At 44.2% G+C, this 10959-nt stretch overlaps 1 pseudogene; it reads right to left on the bottom strand.

Annotated features, from left to right (window-relative positions):
* Positions 1–4105: 4105 nt before the first annotated feature.
* LOC127194272 (M-phase phosphoprotein 6-like) lies at positions 4106–4476 on the bottom strand (annotated as a pseudogene).
* Between the last annotated feature and the right edge of the window lie 6483 nt (positions 4477–10959).

Consider the following 10959-nt stretch of genomic DNA (forward strand, 5'->3'; position numbering starts at 1 on the left):
AAGCCCCCTTTTTAATGCCTGAGAAAGGTCTGCTTATCTTAGAAGCTGAATGATTTGAAACAAAGTGACAGGCCTATTTTTGTGTGTGTGTGTGTCTTCTAATACGCTTGGTAGCTAATGTCTGAAAGCAGAGACTGTGTGGACCTTGCAGCGTGATCCTCCCTGAAGGAAAATCCTAAGCACCAGTTTCAAAAGCACAAGCTTCGCCAATGAGCAATGCAGCAATCTGCAGCCGTTAGATTTCACTTTAAACCAGACTTTCTTACAATTCAAAATTAGGAAAAAAAAAAAAAAATCTATCTCAATGCCCTGAAGACTCTTCAGTCTTGTCTCAGTGATTAATCATGGAGCTCAAGAAAACTATTTTCAACTTAATTGGTTGGAAGGCAAACTATGGAGATATATATAATTATGTATTAAAAAATGCAATCGACAGCCCAGGACTGAACAGCTCCCCAAGAGAAGCACACACTGAAAACACTGTTTATATACATTATAACAAATGCAGAAAGCAGGGTACTGCTTAATTCACACAGAACCTTTCCTGTCTTATTTGTTTGCTCTCTTTTCAGCTCCTATCTGCAGCTCCACTGGGTGAAAAGAACTCGTAGGCAGAGCCACTGAAGTGCTCCTAAGCCCTGTAATGCATTTTTATTAAACATTCCAGGCCAAACCCCAGACGCTGCTGCTGGCACAATAGCCAGAGTATAACAAGAGTAACGTTTAGGCAGTTTGTCTTTACAAAATCTTTTATTTGTCTTTACAGAGTTATGTGCTTTGGGGATCAATCAGGGCTTGACTGTCTGCCTAGCTAGCTTCTCTTATCTTTAAAATGTATTTGGGAAACTCAGCACCAAGATTTAGAGTGGTTCAGAAAGGACACGACATGTGAGGGTGCTGGCAGGAGCCTAAACTGTGTGGTCAACCTGGAATAAGTGAGCTCACAGGAAATCTAATTGTTGGACATGGACACAAAGGGCAATCCCTTAATAACAGTTCTTAATACTTTTAATTTCTTTAAGACACCAGGAGGCACTTACTATTGGTGCATTCATCTTGACACTTTTTAGAAGAGGGCTTCTCAAAGGACACTCTCTCGGGGCACAGTGCCTCACCCCTTGACCCCACAGCTCAAGAGGAGGAAGCTGGAGGGCTGCCACAAGTTTGAGGCCAGCCTGACCCACATAACAAGACCCTGTCTCAAAACCAAAACCATCAAGATTTTCTCAACTAGCTTAGTTACTAGCTTAGGGAAGATATTTCTGTCAGTTTCAGAACAGAGGACTTGGCTAACCCAGCTGCTCTTCTTGAGCACCGTAGGGTAAGGAGCACAGATCCTGTCCAACTCGCATCTTCTGTACTACCATCTGTGAGTGCTAGAGAAGGGACCCTCAGAACAAGCCTCCCACCAACCGTGTCACTGTTCATCACTGAATTTAGATCATTACTTCATACTCTTGTACCAATTTTATGATGGTGGACAAGCGCTCATTAACTACAATGTATTGCAAGGCGAAATGGAAACAAATGTATATAAATGTGTTAGAAGAACAAGAAAGGAGCTAGAGAGATGGCTCAGAGATTAAGAGTACTGACTGAGTTCAATTCCCAGCAACCACATGGTGGCTCACAACCATCTATAATGTGATCTGATGCCCTCTTCTGGCCTGAAGGTGTCCATGCAGATAGAGCACTGTAAACATAATAAATAAATAGCAACTGCAGTGGAAGTTTTGGTGTCTTTAAACACTCAGATATGTTATATAAACGTGTTTTTGTTATTTTAATCCAAGGTGTGGTATGTGGGCTGCTTTAGATTGTCCACAGAGGCAGACTATTTGCCTTGTGCTGGTTCTGAGAGGAGTGTGATAAAGCCATGGATGGTTTAATTCTGAGGACTCTGGAGAGGAACTAAATTCCAGAGCCTAGAGAGAGAGGATGGCTCCGGTTGGATGAGAAGAAGTTGGAGATAATCCTGAAACGAAGACTGGATGTGTCCCAGTGAACCCAACAACCCTAGCCAGCAGGAAGCAGTAGAGAGGTGTCTGTTTTCCCTCTAACCTTCTTTCCCTCCTACCTAGTGTTAGTGGGTTGGAAGGTAGTAGGGTGGCTAAAGGTTGGAAGGGAAGTAGAGGCATAAGAAACCGCATTTAAAATAAAATGGATTAAAAAATATGTGGCCAGCAGGCAATGATGGCACATGCCTTTAATCCCAACACTGGGCGGCAGGCTGGTATGTCTACAAAGTAGCTCAAGGACATCCAGGACTACTCAGAGAAACCCTGTCTTGAAAAACACCAAACCAAACCAACAAACAAAAACCAAACCCCCATACCCCTGGGGGCAGGTGGAAGAGTTGGCCCTGCTGCTGTGGACATGGGTGAGTCTGCCTTTAGGGTATGAGAGGTGGCTGTGCTCCTTGCCAGCTGCGGCATTGGGTATGCTAGCCAGGGCAGTGCTGGAGAGCTCACTGTAGTGGTCTGGGTTTGGGAGAGCTGGCAGGCTTATCAACTCAGCTACCACCCAGGCCAGATAAGACTTGGAGTTGGCTACCTCGTTTATGAATTGTTGGATCGCATGAAGGCGTGGGTCCTACAGGTCCAAATGTGCAGGATCTTCATGACCCAGGGCAACAACAGACTGAGAGAAATAGAAATCTTGGTGAGGATCCAGTATTGACAGAGTAGTAGAAGCCAGAGGCCTCAAACCAGACCAATGAATCATTGCAATAAACATTTCCAAGTAAAGATGAAAGGACAAAAGGGAACACTGTGGAACACACTGGGCTACAGTACAGCTTCCACATGAGATTTTTTTAAAAAATTTTCTTTTGGGGAAAGGTTGCAGTGGTGGAGGGCAGTTATGAAATCGTGAAGAGAGGAGTAAGATTGGGGTGAATGATGTGAAAATCACCAAGAACCATTAAAAAGTTAAAAAATAAAATAAAAAGAAAGTCCTTTTGTGACAACATGAGTAAAAGTTGAGGGCATTAAACTGATTGAAATAAATAAGACAGAAAAAGACAAAACAAAAAACCAAGAAGGCATGTAATATAGTTTCTATTACTAGTAAAAAGAAATAATAAATATCTGTAAAAGTAACTTTTATTCTTCTGGCTCAGTTGTTGTCTGGGAGGCTTACTGCCTCCTTCTGCTAACCTAGGCCTGGTCCTGGAAGCTTCCAGCCTCTGTACAATCTAACCCAGGCCTAGATATATTTTCAGTCTCTGAGACTTACTGCTTAATAAGCTCACCCTTACTTGCTGTTCCTGAGCTCTGAGCTGGCTGGTTCAGCTCAGCTGTTCCGGCTCAAACTCTTCTCCCAGCTGATTTATTTATTTATTTATTTTCCAGCTGATTTATTTAATCTGGCTTCTCTCTCAGGCCAAAATTGTTCTGCTTGGCCTCAAAGTAACTCAGCGATCTGCTCTAATCTTCTGGCCTCTTCTCATTTTCTGGTTTGTGCTATCTTCGCCTGAGCGCTCTCTCTGCAACCCATTTCTCTATACTGTCCTGGCAAAACTTTTTTTTTTAATATGAAAACAGATGTTGATTACAGAATGTTAGAAAAGTGACCCAATTGACTGCCTTAAATAAACAAAACCCACACTACTGTAAATGGGAGAGGCCTGACAGCATGCGAACACTTCAGGGTGGAGAGGCACGTCTGTTTCTGGGGAATCACTTCCAGAAAGTTCTCAAACATTTGACTCCAAAGTGAATGTATGAACTGGCATGACATGATCCAAAAAGTAAAATGTAAATACAAGAGTAATGTAAACAATCACAATCATTAGTTTATAACAGGCATTCCAGGACAATAAATGGAGAGCTGTGTGCATCTGTCCTTTCTGTGTGTATATATACAAAATCAGGCAAAAAAAAAAAAAATCTGTAGCTTGTGCCTATACATTTGAATCCCCTGAAGAATGCTGTAAAAAAAAATGTATAACATCCATTACACATCTGTCTCAAGAACAGCACATTTCCAAAACTATGCGTTTCTTTACAGGTGAACACTAGAGTATTGACCACTATAGATGCCGCAAGGATGAGTTCAAACCACACTGTGCCCACAGGGATCAGCAGTATCTGAGGCAGCCATTTTAGTCTCGGGGATTTAAGAATATCTTCTTAGTTTTAATGGGTTTTACGTTCTGTTCTCACCTTCTTCGTAATTGCCTCAGTCCCTCTTCTCAGCAAACGTTTTTTCCAGTTGTTCCCACCAAAGTCTCATATCTTCTTGCCATTTCTTCATCCAACACATTGACCCCACTGTCTCTGCTGCTGCTTTGTTCTCAGAATTCATCTGGAGCATTAACTTCTCAACTTTAGGCAAATCCAGGGACCAGTGGTTGTTGCTGGTCACCTTCTCCTCCTCTTCTAGTTGCTCCTTGGCTTCTGAGTCCAGGTCCCTTTGGACGAACTTCATGAGCAGCAGGGTCTTGGATAACTTAGTTTTGCACTCAGACGCCATGTTGGGTTCAGTTTCAGGTGCTATCCCATGATGGGCGCCAAAATGTTTTAAATGAAAATGCCAACTGTTCTATTTTACCAATAAAGACTCAGGAGCCAGATGTTGGGGTGAAAACCTGCTAGCTCAGAGAGGCAGAGAAAGCACCCAGCTGACCTTCCTAATCAACTTATGTCCCAATGGAAAAGGCCCTAAAGGCTCAGTAGCTCAGCTGACAGCCCAGGAGAAAAAAGGCCAAAAAACACAAGGCCACACGCTTGATAGCTCAAAGCCCAAAACAGGCAAGGAGCTGAGGAGCTCAAGAGCTGATGCACTAAAAGCAAAAGAGCTAAAAGCAAAAGAGCTAAAAGCATGAGAGTTACAGAGCTTCCACTGCTACACGCTGTCTTAAATACCCCTCAACTCAAAGTCCCTCCCACTCTTTTATCCCTGTCAGCTGGCTTCTTGCTTGTCTCTTGACCTACGGCTAACTTTATTAAATCCTGTGTACAGCCAGGCAGTGGTGGCGCACACCTTTAATCCCAGCACTTGGTAGGCAGAGGCAGGCGGATTGCTATAGGTTTGAAGCCAGCCTGGTCTACAAAGTGAGTCCAGGATAGTCAAGGCTACAGAGAGAAACCCTGTCTCAAAAAAACCCAAAGCAAACACACAAACAAATAAATCCTGTGTACAGAAAGCTCTTGGATTAAAAGTGTGTGCTAGGGCTAGCTGAACCACGTCTGTTTACAATAAACAGAAAGTTCTTAGATTAAAGGTGTGTTAGGGCTCAACCTCAAGAAACGGGGATTTACAGTTCAATCTCAGGGATCACAATGGGATCAAAGATCCTACAACAAATATCCATATGACTTTGTCCCCCACAAGAAAAACAGACTTTTGTTTTGCTTTGGGCTTTTTAGATGGGGTTTCTCTGTGTAGCCTGGGCTGTCCTGGAACTTGCTCTATAGACTAGGCTAGCCTTGAACTCACAGAGATCTGCCTGCCTCTGCCTCCCTGAGTGCTGGGGTTACCAGTGTGCACCGCCACACCCAGCAAGGCACAGATGTTGGGGGATAGTCTGATGTATTTTAACGCTAATTACTGCTTACTGCCTCTGTGACCAACCTTTTGCTTAATAAAAAGCTGTCCCACCTGGGCAGGCAAAGGAGATAGGTGAGGCTAGGAGAAGAAGGAATTCTGGGAAGAAGAAAGACCAGCATGAGGAGAAGGAGGGAGACCTGAAGTAAAGAGAGGAAGGCCACCATGGGTTAGATGGAGGAGAAGCACACGGCCGGCGTGATTGGAGAATCCAGCCCAGATGAAGAACATGAGCAAGTATTTGGGATGATGGATAGGAGGTAGCTTGATAGAAGTTATTAGAAGCAGCTGGCATGGGATTGAGACAGGGATCCCATGCCTGAGGTCCTATTGTGGAAGATAGTTTAGAAGATTGATATCTGAGCTGCCCCAGGTTAACTAAGGCTATTTTAAAATATAACAAGTGTCTGTGCCTTGATTGATTGCTAGCCAGGCCTACAGATAATACTGATAATACATGTAATTTTAAAAACAATACACAGACTTTCAAGTTCATACGCCTTGACTTATTAGGTCATCCTGTTAACCCAAACCAAAATGAATATGGCAAGATGGCTTAGCGGGTATAGGTGCTTGCCACTAAACCTGACACCCCCCCACGCCCCCACCCCGAGCTTGACATCCCCACCCCCAGACCCACATGGTGGAAGGACAGATCTGACTTGTACAACATGCCTGCTGATCACCATATACATATATATATATATATATGCCTGGGCATGCTTGCCTCCACAAATAATAAATGAGCAAATATTTTTAAAAAGTAAAATGAAACAAGACACCTCAGTTAATCTCCTTTTGTTTATGGCAGATCATTTGGTTATATCAATGTGCTACATTATCAAATGTTCAACAAAATGCCAGTGACTGACTCGTGGTGGTTCGTAGGACTGACAGGATTTTATTTATTTATTTATTTATGACATCTATTCAACCATATAAGTTTATGTATGTAAACGGCTGCTTAAATTTTTTATTGGACCATAATCAAATCAAGCTGATAGCTTAAGAGAAGAAAAAAAAATTAAATGCAATCCAAGAAAAGAGATGTCATAGAGTGAGGAAGCCCTTGACTAAGCTGACAGTTCAGTCTTTGGTTCTGTACATTGGGCAACAGGCCAATGCCCCCCAAACCTTGGGTTTCTCATCACTATTAAGTGAATAAGGAAATCTCGCTACTTTTCCATAACTACTTTTTTTCTTTTTTTCTCCTCTTCTTCCATCTCAGGAAGCAATGACACCTGGTTGGTTTCCTAAGCGCTTCCAGTAGAAATACACAAAAAAGTATTATTATATTGCTACATATGGGCTAGTCATGACCTACACTGAATTCAAATGAGGCTTAGTTAGGGGTCTCTCCTCCACACTGGTCTAACTGAGAAGGTCGGCATCTTGTCCTCCTGGGCTGCCTGGGGCGTTGTTGCTTAGTGTGTGCATAACAGGGAGGCCATGTGCATAACGTGGTGTGCATGTGGTAGTCAGAAAACAACTGCCAGGAGTCAGGCTAGCTGGCCCACATACTTCTGGATGATTCTCCTGTCACTGTGGAGTACTGGGATTACAGATGTGCTTCACCACATCTGGCTTGTGGGACAAACACTTTTGTCTACGGAGCCATCTCCCCCAGACCTGGGTTTTGCTTTGTTTTGTGAGTTGGGGTCTCAATCGTCCTAGTCCTCCTTCACTTTGTAGCTCCGGCTGGCCTGAAACTGTCTGTGTAGACCAGGCTGGCCTAGGACTGTTTGTGTAGACCAGGCTGGCCTCAAAGCTGCAGAGATCTGCCAGCCTCTGCCTCCCAAGTGCTGGAATTAAAAGTCTGTGCTGCTGTCTCTCACTTTCCTATAAGAATCTTAAACAACAACAAAACATGTGTCTGTGTATCAGTATGTCCATGTGTGTGCAGGTGCCCGGGGAGCCCAGGAGTTGTTGCTTCCCGCAGCAGTTGTGAGCTGCCCACCATCGGTGCTAGGAACTGAATGCTGGTCTTCTACAGGAGCGGAGTGTGTTTTCAACTGCTGAGCCATCTCTCTAGCACCACTGTAAGAATCTTATAAGCACATCATAAGAATACTGTCTTAGGAACAAAAGGACATAGTATTTTTGAAAACTTGACACTGTGATAATATTTCAGCATTTTCATAGTGCATTAAAATCTCAACTCTGCAAAGTCAGCTATGCATCGCCATATAAAAACCCTAACACTGGGCCGGGCGGTGATAGTGCACACCTTTAATCCCAGCACTTGGGAGGCAGAGGCCAGCTGAACGCTGTGAGTTCAAGGCCAGCCTGGTCTACAAAAGCGCGTCCAGGACAGTCAAGGCTACATAGAGAGACCCTGTCTTGAAAACCCAAAACAAACAAAAAACCCCCAAACCACCACCACCACCAACAACAACAAAAATCCCCCCTCCACACACACAAAAAACCCTGGCACAGACTCTTTATAACAAAGAGAAGTTTATTTTGACTCACAGTTTTAGAGATTGAAACATAAAATCGAGAGTCCCTGTGGTCTGTGCGTGCTGATGCTGGTCTCTCATGACAGGAGCATGTGGTAGAGCCACAAAGCAAAGGGAAGATGGGTCCCATGATCCTCATTAGGGCCCTTTCTCAGTGACCTGAAGTGCTGTGTCTTGATCCCACGTCCTAAACATGCACAACAAAAATCAATGGTACCACTCAGGGCACCGAGAATTTAACCCACAGACCTTCACAGCACACTACCCACATTCAGACTTCGGCAACACCTCCACCCTGCAGTTTTTTCAAGTCCCTTGCTGCCCGTTTCCCAGGAGATTTCTAGAGCAGCACGGTTGCCAGAAGGCCTGTTGATCTCTTCCACAGACAGATTTTCCGGGGGCGGGGGAGGTGTGTGTGTGTGTGTGTGTGTGTGTGTGTGTGTGTGTGTGTGTGTGTGTGTGTAGTGACAGGACCCCGGAGGCAGAAGCTCTCAGTGCGTGACAGTCCAGTAGAAACCGTGAAATACCAACTAGACAGCAAAGTAGGAGACAGTTCAATTCATGTACCATGAAGACCACTGGCAGAGGAAGACCACTGGGCACAGGAAGAGCCTTTTAATTTGGGGTCATTTAAACCAGAGGGAAATGAAGACAAAGATAGAAAATCAGATTGGCTAGCTCTGTGGATACCTGGCTAAGGCTCCTGTGGGGACCATTTGGTGGCTTGCTTGGGCTAGGCAGGAGTTTTTCAGATACTGTTTTTCTTTTTGTTCTGTTCTGTTTTGTTTTTTGCTTTTGTACTTGGTTACAGTTGCCTGCTAGATAATAGGCACAAAGCAGGATTGTGGACAACGAGATGTCGTTTGTGTATACTGTTACACGCTTCTCTCTGCTCTCAAGGACGAATCAGCCCCTACAGACAGGGGACGCACAGGCGCACTCACTCAGAACACAGAACAACAGGCATATGGGGCCTTGGGACACATTCCCAGGGACTGACAGTAACCTCAGCTCCCACGGTGATTACACATTCAACTCCAGGCCGGGGCGCCTACTCAGCACAGCCTCCATTAGCAGGCAAGAGACAAAGGGGCATAAAGCCGGGACTTGTCATTGAGTCCGGACAGCACAAAGGCTGCCAGCACCACAGCCGGACTCGGGGAGCTGCTCCGACTGTCACATTACACATCTCAGAGCACACTAACTGTTCCCTTGTCACCAGGGGCCCATTGAGAAACCGCTGGACCAGGAAGGCTTTATGAGATCTTTTGCTCCAATTCATTTGTCATTCTCTTTACTACCTTATTAGCTATGGCCAGACAAACAGCTCTCAATTTCTCTATTTCAATTTGCCCAAGAAGCTCTGTGACCTATGTCTGTGCTCACAGGCTTGTGTGGGCATGTGCACGCGTATGCACACACACGTGCACACACACACACATGTGCATTTGAACATGTAACTGTAACACACAGTGACCAATAGAGAGAAAGCAGCATTCTTTCCCTTTCCATAGAAAATGATTTGGGAAAAATGTAACCTCTTTTAATTAGTTAAACTTGTTGTGTGAAAACACTTATAGGTTCATCTTAAGTTGTAAGCAGTTTTATGCATTTAAAAGATCTAGGCTGGTGCTTGCTTTGGCAGCACACATGCTAAAAATCTAGGGTGCTCCAACAGTAACATATTTATAACTGTAATAATCAAGAAATTTACAATCATGTTTTACTAGTTTTCTATAAATTTGTTTGCATGTAGTTAATGATAGTTTCTTTCCCTCCTGTGTGTGTGTGTGTGTGTGTGTGTGTGTGTGTGTGTGTGTGTGTGTGTGTGTCTGTTTTCATGTGCCTGTGGAGGTCAGAGGTTGACACCAGGTTATCTTCTATTGCTCTCAATACTGAGTTTCTGCACTCCCAGTGCTGGGGTTACAAATCCGTGCCAGCATGCACAGCTCTCATCCAGGCATCAGGGATCTGAACACAGAAGCTCATGATGGTGCAGCGAGCACTTTATCCCGAGCCCTCCCACAGCCACGCAGGTCCATGCTACCACTACCTCAATGAAGACAGAGAATGGTTTTGTGGCCTCAAGGACTTCTCCTGTTACCTTCCTTATAAGGACTGGAAACTCATGACCTGTTTGTGAATTTGTGATCTCAATAATGTTACGTAAGTGGAATCACAGCATCTAGGTCCTGTTAAGGTGGACATAATTCCCCTGAAATAAACTCAACACATTTATCAATGATTCATTCCATTTTTAGTGCTGAATATGAATTGATTGGTCCATTATATGGGTGGGACCCATGCTGCTTAACCATGTACATACTGAAAGACATTTGAGTTGTTTCCAGTTTGGGCTTTCATGAGTCAAGCTGCTACGAATATTCAAGCAGATATTTTTCTGTTGTCGTAACTCCTTGCCTCCCTGAAGCAATGCCTAAGAATACAATTGCAAAAAAATAAAAATAAAAAATACAATTGCAGGCCTCAGAGTAAGACTCCATAGCACTCTGGAAGTTTGCATTTCCAACAGGACAGGAGCGAGCTCTTTTCCTTGCATCCTGGCCAGCATACGGTGCTATTGCTGTTTTCACCTGGCCATTCCGCTATGTGCAATAGGGCAGCACGGTTCTTTGATTTTCCCTTGTCTAGCGGCCAGTTGTATCACTCAGCTTTATCACTGCTTTGACCAAATACTCACAGGAGCAACTTCCGGGAGGTAAGGTTCATCCCACGCTTGCTGGCTTCCTCACACCTGGCCAGAATATCATGGAAGTAGGCACATGTGGCAAAGAGATTTTGCTTTGTGGTAGACAGGAAGCAGAGAGCAAGACAGGAAACAGTGGCAAAAGAAAGGAACCAGCAACGCTATTTCTAGGAGACCCTTAAGTGTAAATGTCCTAACTCTTTAATCAAGAGGTGCGCGATTAGCAGACTGAATTGAAGAATA

Source organism: Acomys russatus, chromosome 10 (genome assembly GCF_903995435.1).
Source record: "Acomys russatus chromosome 10, mAcoRus1.1, whole genome shotgun sequence".
NCBI lineage: Eukaryota > Metazoa > Chordata > Mammalia > Rodentia > Muridae > Acomys > Acomys russatus.